Here is a 14482-nt window from a genome sequence, read left to right on the forward strand (position 1 = left end):
AGAGAGAGAGAGAGAGAGAGAGAGAGAGAGAGAGAGAGAAACTGTGTCTGTGTGAGTGTGTGCCATGTGTCTTCTTGTGCCCTTAGAAGCCTTAAAAAGGTTGGGGTTAATTTGTAGCTGTGGTTACAGGGGCTGTGACTAAGCAGTATGGTTGCTGGGAAGGGGACTTGGGTAATCTAGCAGCCAGTGGTCTTAACCGCTGAGCCATCTCTCCAGCTTCAATTATCCATCTTTTAAAGGATAAGCTGGGGACATGGATGAAAAATAGAGTGCTTGCCTAAAATGTTGCAGGGTATGGGTTTAAACACACACGCATATACACTGAAAGTGTGAAGGGTAAGGCAGATAGTGTGAAGAGCCTTCAAAGGGGAGATTAGGAGACCTATCTAAAGAACGGGGACATGAGCCCTAAAGACAGTTACTGATCTATTTAAATACAACTGACGTTTATTACCCATGCTGCAAATACACAGAAGGAAGGTCTTAAAGATTTCATGGTTTAGGGATAGAGATATAGCTCAGTTGATAGAGTGCTTGCCTAGTTCTCACAAATCCCTTAAACCTCCAGATCCCCATAAACCAGGCAATGACACACGCCTGTAGTCTCAGCACCCAGGGAGAAGGATCAGAAGCTCAAGGTCATTCTTTACTACATAGGAAGTTCAAGGATACCCCTGCCTACATTACACTCTGTATCCAAAAAAAGAAAGAAAAAGAAAGAAAGAAAGAAAGAAAGAAAGAAAAGAAAAGAAAAGAAAAGAAAAGAAAAGAAAAAAGATTTCCTAGTTTAGTAGAACAGATGAGGTAACATTTGCTATAAAAAATGCTTAATCAAAATACTACATTTTGTTTTCTTTTATAAGATAGACTCTCACTAAGCAACCATGACTTGCCTGGAAAAAAAAACAGTATGTAAAACCAGCCATCTTTGAACTCATGGTAATCCTAAATCCCCTAAATGCTGGGATTACAAACCTGTTCCACTCATCCACCCCCATACCTGGCTTCAAGTCCTGCAGCCTTGTGAAATTCTGGTAGACAAGTCAACTCAGTCTTACTCAGTTCTGTAGTCATAAGGTGACTTTCCCAAAGTCACAGAGATAGTACATGTAGTAAGTGACCAAGACAAATGTTAAGTTCTGACGCTCAATCTGGGGAAGTAGCCTATACTAGATCCTGAGTTTTAGACTTAGCATGGCAAAAATGTTCTGACTCTCCTGAACACATCTTTCTCACCTGCCAAAGGTGATGAGATAGGTATACAATTATATTTGGGAAATGACTATGTGGTTTAGTTGGAATATATAAGCAAATATGGAGGCTGGGTTGGATGAGAAGCAGCATCAGATAAATCTATAGAATGCACTAGTTTTTGTATGATGTATTACACGTCTGATCAATTGAGTTTTGTTTCAGAAATGGAGAAAAAATTCCTTTTGTGTGAGAGCCTTTCCAAGAAGATTCAGGAGGAAGTACAACAAACAGCCTTTTAAAGTTTAAACAAACGTATGACCCTGAATAATTGATCATAGAATAAAATAAGCAAGAACTCAAATTGATTTTCAATTCAGTCATTTTTGTTTACATGAAATTAATTTAAAACATGATTCCTGATTAAGTATCCCATAGCTTCCCAGATAAGGTAGCAAAACTCAAGCAAAAATAAGAGAACAGCTTTCTGAAGCAAACAGGACATGAATGTCAGATACAGGCAACAGGCTCGACCATGTATCGTAGCAGTATTCTGTACGGATACGTCATGTTCTCAAAGTCTTAGACACGTTGCTGGAATCTGCATAGAACATGAAAGCTCATTGTCTCACTGGATGATCGGCAGGGTACTGGGTTACAAAGAAAAAGGAAGCTTTTTTTTTTTTTTTCAGAAAAGATCCAGTTGTTAAGTAAGACAGCCTCATAGTCCTTTCATGAGTTGTATATTCAGCCTCAGGACTGTGAGATGATGTGTCTTAAAGATCATGGAAGAAAATGTGCTTGCATGGAGATTTAAAAATGTTAATTTTTTGGTTTGTTGACAGCTAAGCAAACATTTAGTTGCCATGGAGAATCCAACCACTGAGATTACTTTTAGAGTTACTTAGTAGAAATAACTGAAAACAGAAATTGTAAATAGACAGTATCACTTAGTGCAATTTTTAAATTGGAAAACCTACTAATAAAAATTGTGCATATTTTGAATTTATATAAGTTTGTGCTTTCAAGAATGTTACGAATTATGAATCAATTTTCTCTTCAAAAACAAAACTTTCATTTCTAATTATGACTAAAATCCTATAAGACATTTGGAAAAAGTATAGTACTCTGAATAAGCATTCAATGAACCAAATTGTTGAGATGCTGCGCACTTCAAAACGTTCAGGGGATTTCTATACTCAACAAGCATAAGGCTTAGGGCTAAAAATGGAGGTCAGCTGGTAGACCACTGCATTCAAAATTCACCACCACATAAAACTCTTTGTGTTAACACACACCTGCAATACTCATGCCACCAAAGATAGAAGCAGAAAGATCAGAAATTCAATTTCATCCTTGGCTACAGAACAAGGTTGAAGACTATGTGAACCCCTGCCTCCAAAAATACAGTAATATAATATGAAGGAATGTATTGATTTGTTTTTGAAAAATACTTAGGTAATTCAAAGTGAAAAATAAGGCCTGGGAAAAACTTTAGAATTCTAAATAATTTCAGATACTCTTTTAAATGTTATGATTACTATTTTAAACATGCAAGCCAAATTTAAAAGAATTCTAGGTAACAATTGAGCTAGTCTAGATTTCTACACCTTAGGAAACTCCAATACATAATCATGTCACTGGGAGCTAAGAAAGGCTGGACATCATATTACGACTTTAAAGAAGTCCTGAATACAAGGGACAGGGATCAGTGTGGAGTGAGTGTTTTGAATGCGAGGGGCCCTGTGATCCAGAATAGTGTTGCTCCTGTGTTCGTAAATAACAACGAACTGCCAATCCTTAGCAATCCCTTCCCTAGCTTCTCTCTTCAAGGATTTTTGAAGTTTACACTAACCTAGTGTTACTGTCAATTTAATGAGCAGCATCTGCTTTTCTCAAGGTTTTCAAAAGAGAGGGTCAGGTGATGTACTTTACTTGGTAAAGTGCTTGCCTAGCAAACATGGTGCCTTGGTTGCTCCCCCACTCTTGAACCACCTAAAAAATACATAGTGTGGTTGAATAGAGTTTGGAGACACCCTGAGATACACATTATCTTGTCTCCCAGACTGCTTGTTTGCTTTAGTTTTTGAAACATCCGCATCCATGTGTTGCTTGGCTAGCCTCCCTAGGACTGGACTGGTGTTACAGGAAAGTACTACCCATTCCAGACACCTTGCTCTGAATTGATTGAGAGAAAAGGCCTAGTTTCAGGCTTAAAAACAAGAGAGGACTTTATGTATTCAGAGACAAGGAGAGCAAGAAAGGAGAACTAAAGTAGGAAAGCAAATTAAGCCTTCCCATTGTGTGAAACAATTACCTGACTAGCTACCTCTTTGCAGACTCTGACTTTCTTTAAACAAAGTGAATAATTTACTCCAGCCTCCCTAGGAAACTCACTAGTACATTGTCGAGTCATTAGTAGAGAGCAGACTCAAAGAATAGTGCCAAATAAAATTCTTTGCACGGTGTGATGTATCTACAGGGAAGCTTCCTCAACTCTAACAAATCATCAACTCTCCCTCTTCCCCCTGAGGGGCTTTTCAGCTTTTCTTGGAGCTACCTTGCTTCTACTGATCTTGGGTTAGGTCCTTAAAAGCATATATTTTGCATTCCTTTGGCAGTTAGTTTTTTTCCCCTTCAACTTGGCAGAAACCAGGTCGTTGGGAAAGAAGGAACTTCAGTTGAGAAAGTGCTCCCATCAGATTGGACTATAGGCAAGTATGTGAGGACATTTTCTTGATTAATGATTGATGTGGGAGGACCCAGCCAACTGGGCAGATTGTCCTGAGCGATATAAGAAAGCAGGCTGAGCCAGCCATGGGGAACAAGCCAGTAAGCAGCGCTCCTTGGTGGTCTCTACTCCAGTTCTTGCCTCCAGATTCCTGCCATGAGTTCCCTCTGTGACAATGATCAGGCTGTGTAAGCTGAAGTAAACCCTTTCCTTCCTGAGTTGCTTTTGCTCGTGGTGTTTTATCACAGTGGAAACGTGACAGGACAGTACTTTTCCTGATTTTCTGCTTTTTTGAATTTTATTTTCTCTTATTTAAAGAACGCCTTACATAGAGGCTGGAGAGATTGCTCAGTGGTTAAGAGCCCTGACGGTTCTTCCAGAGGATCCAGGTTCAATTCAGAACATCTATATGGTAACACATAACCCTCTATAACTCCCGTTCTAGGGAACCTGGAGCCATTTTCTGACCTTTACAGCCATAAGGCATACACATAGTACACAGACACATGCATGTGGTCTCTTGGACATGCCTTACCAACAACTGAGGGAGCTATTCCATGCCCGGCACTGGGAGTAGTTTTAAATAGTGTATGGCTCCTGAGGTGGAGTATTATCATCCCATGTGGCTGAATGCCATTCAATTTAATTTATAGTTATATGTATATATAATTTCTCAGTAGTCTGGAGTAAATAAATGTTACATATGTTTATTTATATAAGCTTATGAAATATTATATTTCACAATGGCTTTTACAAACATCTTTAGTACCTTTTGTATCTCATTCTTCTGTTCCTTTCTACCTATGCTCCTCTTCCTCCCTCTACTCTAAAATCCTCCCTCCCAGTTAGTCTTCTTTTGTCCTTCATACCATCTGGGTCCTACTACCCACCCAAACCACATGTAGAGGTCAGCCCCCATCCCATGGTCTCTGCCTCCCAAATTCTGTGATTTCTCCAAAGGTAGGATCCACAAGTGAGAGAGAACATGCAGCATTTGTATGCCTGGATCGGAGTTACCATGAGTTAACTTGCTCAGTACAAAATTTCTCAGTTCCATTTACCCGCAAGTTTCATGATTTCATTTTCCTGTTTAGCTGAATAGTGTACATATGCAACAATTCCATTATCCATTCATCTGTTGAAGGGCAATTGGCTTGTTTTCATTTCCTGGTTATTGGTGAATAGAACAGAGTCATAGGTATGGCTGAGCAAATATCTCTGTTGAACGCTATCAACTTCTTTGGACATATGCTGAGGAGTGATATAGCTAAATCATATGACAGATTTACTTGTAGCTTTTTCAAAATTGTACAAACTGATTTCCAGAGGGCCTGGACCACCATCAGTGAGTGAGGGTTCCCTATTCTCTGCATATCCAGCATTCGTTGTAGATTTCGTTGTTCTTTGTTGTCATGACTGGGGTTAAAATAAAATCTCAAAGCACATTTAATTTGCATTCTCCTAATTACAAAGGATGCTGAATGCTTTTCAAGATATTTCCCAGCAATTTTTATGTATTCTTTTAAGAACTCTTATCTATAGCTAGGAGGTGGGAACACACCACATGCCTCTAATCCTAGCACCGAAGAATTAGTTCATGGCCAGCATTCTCTATGGAGTTCCAGGACAGCCAGGGCTACATAGAGAAACTCTGTCTCAAACCACAAAACAAAACTCTGTTCATATTCGTAGCCCATTTTCCTTCATCATTCTTTTTTTATTTCTTCTTCCCTCATATATGCCAAACTGACTGACATTTCCCCTCTCTCCTCGCCTCCCAGTCCCTCCCAATGCTTTCCCCTCCCACCATCCACCCTCTTCTGTTTCCCTTCAGAAAAGGGAAATCAACCAAACATGGCATCTCAAGTTACAGCACACACACATCCTTTTTGAGTTGGGTCGTTTGATTTCTTGATTCTTTGGGATTTTTCAAAGATTTAATTTTATTATTTTTGATTATACGTAGCTATTGTGTGTATCCACAGAGAGTATATGTACTTGAATGCAGGTGTCCTCTGAGGAAAGAGGCCTCCCATGTCCTGACTCTGGAGTTACAAATGTTTGTGAGTTGCCTGATCAAAGTGCTGGGATCCAAACTTGGGTTCTCTGGAAGAACAGTCAGTGCTCCTTCGTCTCTCCTTTACTTTTTAATTCTTTGTATATTCTTCACAGTTGTCTATTGAAAATGTAACTGCCAAAGTCTTTCTCCCACTCTGTGGACTTCCTCTTCATTCAGTTAAATGTTTCCTTTCTGTACAGAAGCTTTTAAATTTCATGAGTTCTTGCTTGTCAGTTGTTGCTTTAATTCCTAAGTGAATGGAGTCCTATCCAGAAAGTCCTTTCCTGGGCTGGAGAGATGGCTCAGTGGTTAAGAGCACTGACTGCTCTTCCAGAAGTCCTGAGTTCAATTCCCAGCACCCACATGGTGGCTCATAACCATCTGTAATGGGATCTGATGCCCTCTTCTGGTGTCTTTGAAGACAGCTACAGTGTACTCCTGTATATAAAACAAATCTTTTTTAAAGAAAAAAAGAAAGTCCTTTCTTACACCTACATCTTGTAAGGTGCTGCCTATATGTTCATAGAGTGAATTACTCCTTTTTACAGCTCAGATACTTTCCTTTTCCTTATTTGATCTGGGAGACAGACTCTCTCTCTCTCTCTCTCTCTCTCTCTCTGTGTGTGTGTGTGTGTGTGTGTGTGTGTCTGTCTGTCTGTCTGTCTTTCTTTCTAATTTTTCTTACTATTTATTCATTTATTTATGTGTGTGAATGTTCATTTGTGAGGGTATGCATGTACCTGGCTGTAACTATGTCAATATCATAAGGATATAAAATTATCTAGGATATTTACAAGGCCATTCTCAAAATTCCAGTGAATGGAAAGAAATCTATGATCCTCCAATATACATTTTGGAAGGAGAGACTTTGAGACAGGATCTTAAATTGAAGCCTTAGGAGGCCTTGAATTTAACACAATCCTCCTGTCTCTACCTCCTCAGTACTGGGCTTATGCCACCACTAGGCAGCAAAATGATATTACTTAAAGTAACTTTCCAAATAGGCTTCGTAAGAACGAAAAGATTAGAAGAAGTCATTGGATTCCTGCAGTCCTCAGGAGATGGGCCGTAATGGTTCTTTCACCGAAACAATATTGTTTCCATCACAATATGAAACTGATATTGCAAGAGCCTCTGTGTAAAGTAAAATGAAAGGAAATGCCACTTTGGAGTACTTTGCTCGAAGACGTTGATTCTTGGATATATTTAATTTGCTGCAAACCACCTCTTTGTATTGATTGATGTAAACTACAGTGTAGCATAGGGAAAATTGGACATTAATATTCTATTTTCTGGAAATTTTAGTAAATTGTGCTTGTCTCTATTCTGTCTAGTGGACAGACAGATGAGAATCTATCATTTTGTATTTGCAACAAGTAACGGATATGACAAAAACTTTTCATTGAAATTCTTACATATTTCACTAGTCCATCCAATACAATGCTCCACTCATTTCTTCTAGTTTTTGTTGCGGTGGTTGTTGTACTGGCTCACTTTGTGGCCCTCACTAACTTTAAACTCCAACTAATGCTCCTGTCTCAACTCCCAAATTCTAGGAACTACAGATATACACTGCCATGCTTGACTGCTTCTAGTCTTAATAGTACTAAAGGGACAATATCAGTATTCCTGACGAGGTAGAATACAGATCTACTTTGCTATTTACTAATTATTTTTACTTACTATGAATTTGATGAAGAGAAAACACCAAGGATAGAACGACCACAAAATAAGTCCGTGCTATATATAGAACTCACAGCAAACTAACTATGCATATGCTGTTTTAGCCTGTTTATGTTACTCTAATAAATCATCTTAGGCAATGGTTCTCAACCTGTGGGTCACGAACCCTTTGGGGTCACATATCAGATATCCTGCATATCAAATATTTACATTATGATTCATAACGGTAGCAGAATTACAGTTATAAAATAGCAATGGAAATAAGTTTATGTTTGGGTGTCACCACAACATGAGGAACTGTGTTAAAGGATCACAACCTTAGGAAGGCTGAGAACCATTGTCTTAGATTAATACCTATGATTTCTGAACAATAACAATTTGCTGGTCATGGTTCAAGAAAGTAGGACATCTCAGAAAGATGAAGCACCAGAACACAGACTGCAGGTCATGTGAAGACTAGCCATTATTCATGATGTAGTTAAGTGTCCTCATGGCAGAGACAAGACAGCCACCTGGGGCCTCTTTTTATAAAGGCAGTAAAACCATAAAGGCTTCCTCCTTTTGACCAAATCACCACCCAAATACCTCAGTTTTCAATACTGTCATCTTGTTGGTTAACTTTCATCACTTGAACAAACAGTGGAGAAGTTAATAACATTCAGATCAGAGCATAAAATAAATATACTTTGCTAAGAACATTACTGCCTATGTGCAAGCTAATTTTCCATGGAAGTAAGAAGGTGAGATTATAAGCAGTTTCTTATTTATGCTTTATTTCATAGGATTGGAGTCGATCAATAAAGTTCTCTGGCTGCAGTCATGGGCCATATAGTCATACATGAGACAGAGTCAAATCCTCTGCACAACCCAGGGCTTGTATCACTATACAAACTGATCTTGGAGAAAACATAGTCCGCTAGTTCATTTTATTTTGTTGTTTTGGCTTGATTTTTTTTCTTTGATGTGTGATATCCTTATGTAAGCCTAGTTAGCCTGGAACTTTCTATTTAGACCAGGATGGCCTTGTATCAATCCTCCTGCCTCTGCCTCCAGAGAGTTTATTGCTCCTTTTTTTGGTCTACTTGTTCTAATTAATTTAAAACCTAAGTCTTACATTTATTAGTTGGTTATTTACCTCTCAAGTATCCCAGTTTTTAATATCAACATCTTGGTAATTAGCATTCAATACATGTGGGCAATGGTTACTAACATTCAGACCTGAGCACAGAACTGAGAAGAGAGGTGAAATTGTAAGTTCTGTTATACTTTGTGCTTTATTTAAGGTAGTACTTCATTTTACCGGAGAGGAAATGCAAATCCCAAGTGTTATCACTACTCTTTATTACTGTGTGCCTACATGCCAAGCTCTTTCTACAATTCTATAAACATCACGATGTTTAACAGAAACCATTCTTCCACTATTAGAAACATTATTCCCATCTCAGGTGAGAAAAATAGGGTTTACAGAAACTTCTGCCCAGCATGACACCTGTCGTCCCAGAATTGGAGAAGCTGAGGCAGGATGAAAATTTTACCAGTACATTTACATTGACATTTAAAAGTGAAAAAAAAAAAAAGGATAGATCCCGATGTGACCATATGCTATGAATGTAGAAAGGAGACCACTGAAGGGGAAGGAGGGTATTTAGGAAGGGGAGGAGAGGAATATGAAACATGAGACAAGAAAGCAGGAAGGAGGGGATGGGGGGATATAAGGGGAGTAAAGCGGATCAGAAAGATTATGGAAAATAAACTCAAAGTTTGTTTCAAAATGCTATAATGAAACCTATTACTTTGTATACTAATTTTTAAAAGATCATCTAAAAACATATAATTCTGGAACCGGGAGCAGTGGCTGCAATCCCATACTCAGAAAGTTGAAAAAGGAGGGCCTCTGTGCATACAGGCAAGCCTGAGCTATATAGTCAGCAAGAAGCCATCCTGGGCTACACATGGAGACCATGTCTCTAAATCACAACAGAGAAACAAACTTTCAAAAAAAGAACTAGAAAAATAAGGCAATTCTGTTCTGGATATATCACTGGGTGATAAAGGGCCAATCTACCGTATGCCCAGCCCTTAGTAACATCTCCAGCATCAAGAAAAGAGCAAGGAATGAAGAGAACTCTTATCTGGATGTTCAGACCACGCTGAAATAAGCAGAGTGGTGGAGATAGAGAGTGGCCAACCCTAGAGTCAGCGTTATCTGTTCCTGCTAGTCCTTATCAGCTGAGTTGGGCTGTCACATAAACACACAGGCTTACCTACTTTATAAGGATGCTTCTGTGTTACAACAGACTTGATTCTTAAAACAGAGATTGTCCGACCTGCATGCAAGGAATACTTGGTATGCATGGGCTGGGGCATAGCTCGAGGGTAGAACATTTAGCTACCATTCCCCAGAACCTGGAGTAATCCTTACCACCAGCACCACCATCATTCAGGAACACAGAGAAAAATTCCAGCCCTTTTTAGACAAACATTGGTGACTCCTGACTTAAAATATTTCTTAGTCATCTGATCTTATTTCATATAATATTCTTTCTTGAGGATCCCAGCCTGTGTTTGATTCAAAGTTAATTTTATTATTTTTAGTTATGTTTATGTGTGGGTGTGCACAAGAGTGTTCCAAACTATAGAGGCTGTCATATCACCTGGACTTGGCAATGGAGTTACAGGCGATTGTGAGTCACCCAGTGTGGGTGCTGAGAATTGAACTCAACTCTTCTACAAGAGCCCATACTTTTTAAAAAAAGATTTTAATTTTATATGAGAGCTCAGGGATAGCCCCACCTAATATGGGCTGGGCTCTCATCAATCAATCTCTAATTCAGAAGATGCCCTATAGGCTTGCCTACAACAAGATCTTATGGTGGCATTTCCTAAAATGAGATTCCCGCCTCTCAAACAACTTTAGTTTGTGTCAAGTTCACACAAAAGTAAAGAGCACATATTATAATCTCAAGATATTAAAAAGGTAATTTTAGCCTTGTGGTGGTGGCACACACCTTTAATCCCAGCATTTAAGAGGCAGAGGCAGGTAAATCTCTGGGTTCTGGGACAGCCTGGTCTACAGAGCAAGTTCCAGGAGATCCAGGGCAACACAGAGAAACCTTGTCTTGAAAACCTAAATGCAAAAATGTCTTTAAAAAAATCTGTGCACAACAGAAACCTGGGATGGAGAGGTGCTCAAGAACCAATGGAAGTGACCTTAGCTGCGACTCACAACATAGGGAATGTGGAACCTGAAGAGGCCACCTCCTGTTGCTAGGCAGGAACCCCAGTGGACCAATAGAAACACCAACCCACTCACAAAACGTTTGACACAAATTTTATTCTGTCTACAAAAAATGTAGGCATGGTGGAGGGAGCAGAGACTGGGGTAATGGCCAAACAATAACTGGCCCAAGTTGAGACCTATTCCATAGGCAAGCACCAATCCCTAACACTATCAATGATACTCTGTTATGCTTGCAGACAAGTATGGCTGTCCTCTGAGAGGCTCTACCCAGCAGATGACTCGGACAGATACAGACACCCACAGCCAAACAGTGCATGGAGCTTGGGGACTCTTATGGAAGGATAGGAGGAAGGATTGTGGGCCCCGAAAAGGGATAGGAACTCCACAGGAAGACCAACAGTGTCAACTAACCTGGACTCTTGGGGGTTCTCAGAGACTGAACCTCCAACCAAAGAAGGTACACAGGTTGGAGCTAGGTCTCCTTACACATATGTAGCAGGTGTGCAGCTTGGTCTTCATGTGGGTCATGAACAACTAGAGCAGAGGCTATCCCAAAAGCTGTTGCCTGTTCATGGGATACGTTCTTCTAGCTGAGCGGCCTCAGTGGAAGAAGAAGGGCTTAGCCTCATAGATATTTGAAGTGCCAGGGTTGCGGAGGGGGGGGCATAAACAAGGGGGCCCACAGGCTAAGGAGGAAAGGAGAAGGGAGTAAGTATTGTGGGAGGGGGATTGGAAGTGGGGCAGTGAGTAGGATGTAAAGCAAATAAAGAAAAAAATTAAATTTAAAAAATGCTTTCAAGCATTTAAATAAAAAAAAATCTTTGTACAGTGGCGCCTACTTGTAATCTGAGAGAGAGAGAGAGAGAGAGAGAGAGAGAGAGAGAGAGAGAGAGAGAGAGAGCTACAACTCACTGTCTATCCAGTCTAGTCTAAACCCATGAGAGATCCTATCTATCTCAAAAACTAAGATGACAGTGACAATGACACAGAGGATGAACACTGACTTAAACACAGAGATGCACATCCACAGGTAAACATGCACTCATGTGTGCACATTCACACAATTGTTTTGTATCACTTTGTTGGGCTTAGTTAAAAATCTGCGAGAGCTCATCCACTAACTAGAAGTTATCTGACCATAGCTCTGCTCAGTTGGTCAAAGGGATGCTTTGGTGGGTTGACAACTTGTCCTTCTTACACCCTTGTACCAGGTGAGACCATCACAGTGGTAAACAACTCAGCCAGCATGTTCTTGGTATCAATTAACCAAGGGATGTTTCTTTCCTTTTGTGTGAGTATCACATTCCTTTTTATATGTATCAAAACTCATACTGAACAATGGGTTCTGGGTTGCAAAAGAGGCCTGATTTTTACACCTGTCTTTCATTCTTTTGTCAAGCAGTTGGCAAAAGCACACACAAGTGCTACCAAGAGATGTTGCCTGATACCAGGGGAAAAGTTCCTATTGAAAAGCCTTCTTTGACATTTTGCAAAGACATTTCCTCTTGAGTACTTAGACCAAATATCCAATTAACTTTATAAACGCAAGTTATATTTTAAATCCTTGAACTAGTTGTCATATGGTAATTAAAACTGTTCTAAAAATATCAAAGAAGAAATCTGTCATCTTTTGCTATCAGAACTCTGCTCCCAGCTTAATGTAATATAATGTTGTAACACTTGTATTAAATCTTACTCTTGGTAAACTGAATTGACTTGTCCTTCTTTCGAGAACTGCCAATGAAGGTATCACATGGAAGAAGAAATGGATTGTGTAGCTTCCAAAGCCCTTTTGGTTTCTGAGTTTAGTCTCTTATGACTGCAGACCGTTTTCTGCCATCATTGGGAGCTGCATTACTGTTTTCCTTGAGCCTAAGTGGCCTAATTACTCCCCTCCCCCTCCTTCCTTCCTGGTCTCCCTTTACTCTCGCTCCTCCCCACTCTCTCTTTTCACAGGTTTATTGAGATCCAATTCATACACCATACAGTTCACTTCTTAATGCTATAATTCAAGACATTTTTAGTCAATTGATAAACTTGTGCAACCAACACAATCTATTTTAGGATCTTTTTTCATTAACTCTACTAATTCCCCATTTTTCTCCAACTTTTCTCCTCTTTAGCAACCATTATTTCCACTCTCCTCTGTTTTGTACATCTCATGTAACTAGAAACATATAACACATGATCTTCAGAACTGGCTTCTTTGTATTAGATTAATGTTGCAAGGTCTCTGCTGCAATGTCTCTGCTTTTTTTCTTAAGTGCCATTTTGCATATTTAGTAGATACGAACCCAAATATTTAAACATGGGCATTTTTGGAATAGTGAATAGTGATACCGTTTTTAAATGATTGCACATTTTTATTTCTCTCTCTCTCTCTCTCTCTCTCTCTCTCTCTCTCTCTCTCACACACACACACACACACACACACACACACACACACACACAAGCATACACCCTAAAAACAAGATGGGAACTCCTAAATTCACCAAAAATGTGATATAAGCATGCTCAGGAATTAAACAATGAAATATAACTGATGAGCAATGCCTGTTTCTTTAAGAGGCTGCTTAGTGATGTGGACCCTGAGAATCATCTTTATGGGTTTTAAAATGTACTTTACAATTTATTCTCAAGACTCTTCAAGGTATCTCTAGCAGACCTTTCTTTTCTGAAAACCTCTAATATTTGAAAGTAACATTCTGATGAAGATTTCACGTTGAATATTTCACAAAAAAGAATACTTTATAACCTAGACTCACAAGATGATGAATAAGGAATAGCATATGCAACTACTTCAACTTCCTTGTAAGTAACAGTCCTGTTCATGCTTATTCTAAAGCCAAAATGTTGTGATCTTAGCACCTAGGAGGTTGAACAAGCAGCAGCATCTTGAGTTCCAGGCTAACCTGGGCTACACTAAAAGGCTGGATTTTAAAAATCAAACAAACGAGGCCAGTAAGATGCCTCAGCTGCCTAGCCTAATGATGACCTGAATTCCATGCCTGTAAATTATGTTGAGAGGAGAGAACCAACTCCTGGAAGCAGTAAACTAAATTCCATAGGTAGTCATTGTGCTTATGAACTGGCATGCACACTTACTCTTCTGAGTAAACATGCAGAAATAATTAATCACACGTATTTTTCCTAGTAGATTTTGGATGGGTTGTTTTGGCGGCCATGGTGGTGAGTTGATGAAGAGAAGGCAATTTTCATTCTTCTGATGCAATTTGGCTTCTTAATGCAACCCAGAACCTGAGCAGAGTTAACAATGTAACAACAACAACAACAACTATTATTATTATTATTATTATTACAAAATGAAACAGTTCTAAGCATAGTGGCACATATCTTTAATTCCAGTATGCAGGAGGCAAAGACGAGAGGATCTCTTTGAGTTCTAGACCAATCATGGCTACATAGTGAGACCCTGTTTTCGTTTTTTAAAAAAGTGTAAAACCTAAAGAAATAAAGATGAAAGCAAAATGTAGCATGTAACTTTATTACATAGACAGCATGAGATAATTAATAATACTATATCAAAAGCATCATAAAAATTCTCTAGATAAAAGCA

The 14482-nt window shown here is 39.2% G+C and overlaps 1 non-coding gene across 1 annotated transcript; it reads right to left on the bottom strand.

Moving 5' to 3' along the window:
* Positions 1-12204: 12204 nt before the first annotated feature.
* LOC114633711 lies at positions 12205-12331 on the bottom strand. The gene has a single exon (XR_003713227.1). It is a non-coding gene; the product is annotated as a small nucleolar RNA SNORA40 (small nucleolar RNA).
* Between the last annotated feature and the right edge of the window lie 2151 nt (positions 12332-14482).

The sequence above is a fragment of the Grammomys surdaster genome, unplaced genomic scaffold (assembly GCF_004785775.1).
Source record: "Grammomys surdaster isolate TR1022 unplaced genomic scaffold, NIH_TR_1.0 740, whole genome shotgun sequence".
NCBI lineage: Eukaryota > Metazoa > Chordata > Mammalia > Rodentia > Muridae > Grammomys > Grammomys surdaster.